Here is a 5,584-nt window from a genome sequence, read left to right on the forward strand (position 1 = left end):
TTTCAACAATTTAATATGTGTCCTAATTATATAAACATAATAATATAGTAATATAATAATATTAACAACATAATAATGATATTAATTAAAATAATAATAATATTTTCTTACCATTTGTAATTGGACTCGAGATATGTGTTTGTGATTCAAACAAATTAGAGACATTAACATTTTAAAATTTGTAATGTTTATCAAATTAGATAAGATTCATAAATGTATACAATGAGATTAACTAAAATTTTATAATATTATTAAATTACCACTAAATTAACAATTTATTTAGCATAAAATATATCGTTAAACCTTAAAAATTTGAGAGAAAATTGAGAGATTAGGATAGAAAATTAAGAGAAAAGGAATTTGAAATTGAGAGAAAAAATGGATGAAATTTAATAAAGAAAATGATAAGTGTACGGGCTTATACGGGGCTAGAGTTTGAGAGCCTTTTCATTTTCCAGTTTCTAACAGTTGGTTCAAAAATTAAAAAATCGATGATCCATATTTTTAACCGTTGAGGATCCAACGGTTAAATTTTTTTTAAGTGACACAAGTAAAAACGTACCTGCTAAAGGTGTTTTTAGCACACTTTTACTTATGTGACAGTAAAACCCCAAATTGACCTATTTCATTAATTTTTTTTTAAAAAAAATAATCTATTCCACTAAATTTTATTTGAAATCAACGTATTTGCAACTCGCCGCCTAGGTTGCGCAAGAATTTTGTGGCCAAGAATCTTCTGATTGAAACAGCTCAACTGGACTTATCAACAAGTCTATTCACCGTCAATAGATACTATATAATGATTGTCGAGGGAATCTTGTTCGGCGGCCAAGGTATTGAAGAAACTCCTCTAGAATAACTTCCGCCTTTGCAGTCTTATTCCCCATTCTCCATAACAATGTTGCTAATTCCCTTTCTCTTATTGCTCTCTCTATTGCTGATATTCATAAAGACATTGACCGCAAAAAAGGGTAAACTTCCTCCAGGCCCTCCTAAGCTTCCTATTCTGGGTAACTTGCATCAACTTGGCCCATTCCCCCATCGTTCAACGTGGCAACTCTCGAAAAAACACGGCCCCATCATGCTTCTTCAACTCGGTTCTACGCCCCCCCTCGTGGTATCCTCAGCTGAATCTGCCAAAGAGGTGTTGAAAATTCACGATCTTGAATGTTGCAGTCGACCTCCATTAACTGGCCCTAAAAGGCTTACTTATAATTTCCAAGACGTTGCTTTCGCACCCTATGGACATTACTGGAAAGAGATGCGAAAGATCTGTGTTGCTGAGCTTTTCAGCATGAAAAGTTTCAGTCGTTTCAATCTGTTAGGGAAGAAGAGGTTGATTTTTTAATCGAATCAGTCTCAGGATCGGCTACTTTAGCGAACCCGGTAGATCTCAGCAAATGTTCCTTTTCGGTCACCGCTAGCATAATCTTTAGGATTGTTTTCGGTAAACAATTTCAAGGAAGTGAACTTGACAACGATAAGTTACAAAAAGTGGTATTTGAGGCGGAAGCTATGTTGGGAAGCTTTTGTGCCTCAGATTTTCTCCCGTACGTGGGAAAAGTGATTGACTGATTTACTGGTTTTCATACAAGGCTTGAGAGTAGCTTTCATGAACTTGATTCTGTTTTCCAGAGGGTTATTAAAGATCATCTTGATTCGGGACCGACCAAGGACGACGACGAAGACATAGTCGATGTGCTGCTGAGAATGGAGAAAGATCAAACCCAGAATGATGCCATTCAACTTACTAAAGATCAAATCAAGGCAGGCTGAGTTAAGATGAGCGGTGCAGATAAATTAGAGTAAAAGTAACTGTGGTAGTAAGATTAGATACCATAGCGATACTGTAATGTGAGACAAAAAAAAAAAGTAAACTAAACACACAACACCGCATCGCGCCGCCGCCCCAAACCCACTCGCAATCCTTATGGTAGATAACGAAACTTACCTTTTTTTATTTATTATTATTCATCTATTTTTTTAATCATGTGGTAAAATATTGTCTTTAAACCTCAACATTAGGACATCTACGTAGCTGGAATAGATACTGCAGCAATTAGCATGATCTGGGAAATGGCAGAGCTAGCAAGGAAGCCAACAGCCATGAGGAAAGCACAAAATGAGATTAGAAGTTGCGTTGGGAAGAAAGGAAAACTAACAGAAAACGATGTTAGCAAGCTTACATACCTCAACATGGTAATTAAAGAGACTCTTAGATTACATCCTCCAGGTGTACTTCTTCTTCCAAGAGAAACTATGTCCCAAATAAAGATCGGAGATTATGATATCAACCCCAGAACTAGAATCGCAGTAAACGTTTGGGCAATAGGACGAGATCCTGATATCTGGGACAACCCTGAAGAGTTCATACCCGAAAGGTTCATCGACAATGCAATCGATTTGAAGGGGCAACATTTCGAATTATTGCCGTTCGGTGGTGGTAGAAGAATTTGCCCTGGAATTAACATGGGAATGACTGTTTTAGAGTTGGCACTGGCGAACCTGCTCTACTTTTTGACTGGAAATTACCAATTGGGATGAGGGAGATAGACATTGACATGGAAGAGAAAGTAAGTTTAACAGTTGGTAAGAACACATCTCTTATGCTTATTCCCATCAAGTATAACATGTAGGAAAATGATGAGATTAAGCATTTCTGAAAAACACAATTCGGAAAATAATTATGCACTGAGTCCATCTAGGAAAGTGTGATATTTGTATCAAAATGAATGGACGATACTACATTATAATCATTTGTTTCCATTTGTCCTTGAAATGTTGAAGGACTAATAATATTCTATCCTGATTTAACATATATCATGGACTTGACCGGAATATTTGTTATAACCAAATTGTTAAAAGAGTTATAAGGTGTTCATAATGAGCTGTGAATGTTTGATTTTGTATTTATCAACACAGTTCTTGTTGAGTATTTAGTGCCAACACTGTCAGCCACTATCAGTACTGGAACCTCAAGAAGTTTCCAAAGCAGTCTCAACATTGGTATGAAGCTTCACCATGTGATCTGCGACTTGATTTGCTTCACAGAAAGTTTGAATTATGTTAACTCTCCAATCTCGCGTGCATATATGTGTAATGGAACAACCAGTAATCCATATTGTCCTCGAATAAATCGATAGCCAAAAGGACCCCATAATTAAAAGTTAAAACTAAGCTCCATACTAAAACTAAGCTTATTCCGATATTTCTCTTCTAGCCAAGGACCCCACTCATCAATATGGTTCCTAAGGACACCACCAGAGGATGCGATGCCAGTCAGTAAATCAGCTGCTCTATCAATATTACTTGTGGTCCATCTATACATCATGCACTAGTTCTCATCCAACAGTTGTTGGATTGTGTCGCTTTGTGCCATCTAGTTGAGCTGTTGTGGTAAAACCAAGGTTTTTCATATAGGTTTGGTGCTCGAATAAGTTAAGTTATTAGTTTATCGGTTCAATTAATTTAATTAAATAATTTATAAAAATAAAAAATCAATTTACTTTTTTATACTGATTCACATGTCAACAAATTTAATACTTCTCTTCGAATCAGTATCCCAATTTGTACCGATCAGTCGATCTTGTTCAATTCAAACAACAATGGTTAAAATTTTTTGCCCATTTTAAACTTCACCAAAAGACACTTCTATGAAGACATTATCTTTGGGAAATGTAAGATTATTGACTCAAGGTAATCTTTGCAAACCAAACATGATTATATTATGCCAAAATTTCACATTACCCTTAGGAATTTTACATGATTCAAACCAAGTGCTCTATTAGCATATTATCAAGTATGCTACATTACTTTGTTTGATCCATTTGATTTGATGTAAAATTGTATCATTTAGTTTGTGAAATGTAAAATTATTTAAAACACATTTTACTATAATTTTTCTCATAAAATTTACTTCTTTTCTTTACTACACACTGTAAAAATGTTGAAGTTTATAAAATTTTATTTTATTGATAAATAATACATGTAACTAGTAAACTAATTTCATATTTTCTTTATTAAATAAATAAAATGGGTAAAGAGTATAAGCGGGTAGGGTTTCTCTTGTGATCAAAATGACAAGAAAAAGAAAGAAGAAAAATGATGCTTTTTTATTATTAAAATGTGTTAGTTATGGATTAAGGAGAATTTGAAAGGAGAATTTGATAAAAATGATAAAGTTATTATAAAAGTAACATTTTGAGTGAAAGTAATAGGCAAAATATTAATTTTGCTCAACTAATAATAACAATACTACTAATAACAAAATATATATAAATGAATGTTACTTGTATGTCAAAGAACTAGAATTTTGATTCATTAGTTGTTGATGAAATGCTTAATATATCATTTGATATTTAAGTTTGATACAGTTTTTAATGTTGTATTTATGTTATTTTTGGTTCAATCTGGTATTTGTATTTGTAAAAATTATATATTTTGGTACCTAAAAATAACATTGTTAACTTTTAGTGTTTAGTTCTTGATTTTGTCCATAGAATAAATTTAATGTTAATAGCAAATGTCATATATAATTGTTTTAAGTCCGTTAGATGAATTAAAAAATTTAGAGTCTCCACTAATCTTCTGTAGTTAGGTGTGATTGGCCACCTAAAAATTACCTTTTTAATAAAAAATTTAAAATTTATTAAAAAAATTTAGTCAACGAAACAAGAATCTAATTCGGGAATACGGTTACGCGTGAAGAAAATATTAACACTCTCACAAGGTCTATTAACAAAAGCGATACTATTTAATTATGTGTTATCATTAACCATCAAATATCGAAAATAAGTTTAATATTTAAAAGAAATTCTCTCTAATAAAATTTTGTTTTGTTTTGAATAATAAAAATAGAAAAAAATTTTAAAATGAGAATCCCAATAGAAATCCAAAGTAGTTCTCAAAATAATAATAAAATCATTTTATTTGTGAAAATGATATACTTTTATATAAGTAATTATCAAAGGTCCCGACAGAAATTCGACACTAACATTTTATATTTAATAGATAAATAATCAAGCTAACATGGATATGGATAACTTTTGTTTTTCAAGACGAGAATTCCGAAAATAATTCTCAATAGAATTTTAAAATATTATTTTGTTTCACAATAAATAATTATCGAGTGAAATTCGGATAATAACCTTCAATATTATTATCGCATAAAAATTTGCCATATTATTTTTAAAAATTGAATGATTCCGCATGCAGTATAAAAAATATAGATAAAACATTACCTTAAACAAATTAAAATTTCAACAAACAAAAATGTTCACAATATCATACGTGTACATGCATTAAACCAAGCAAAAGTAGAAACATATAGGTTGCAGTTTACTACTGAAAAATACTATAGATTTACACACACTCATACAAACATATAAAATAATATCAATCATAATTAACCATACAGAATTTATGTATATCGAAATGACAATTACATCTTGATGCAAACATTTATTATAAGGGCATAAATAGAGTAATTAAAAAGATCATAGCTTAAAGTTGAAAAATTACCAAGGGGTTTAGATGACGTAACTCCAATATGCAAGAACCAATCTGAGTGGCACTTCTCCCTTCT

General features: G+C 31.7%; 1 pseudogene; it reads left to right on the forward strand.

The window, feature by feature from the left end:
• Positions 1–588: 588 nt before the first annotated feature.
• LOC108475159 (cytochrome P450 71B36-like) lies at positions 589–2,756 on the forward strand (annotated as a pseudogene).
• The last annotated feature ends 2,828 nt before the right edge of the window (positions 2,757–5,584 follow it).

The sequence above is a fragment of the Gossypium arboreum genome, chromosome 3 (genome assembly GCF_025698485.1).
Source record: "Gossypium arboreum isolate Shixiya-1 chromosome 3, ASM2569848v2, whole genome shotgun sequence".
Taxonomy (NCBI): domain Eukaryota; kingdom Viridiplantae; phylum Streptophyta; class Magnoliopsida; order Malvales; family Malvaceae; genus Gossypium; species Gossypium arboreum.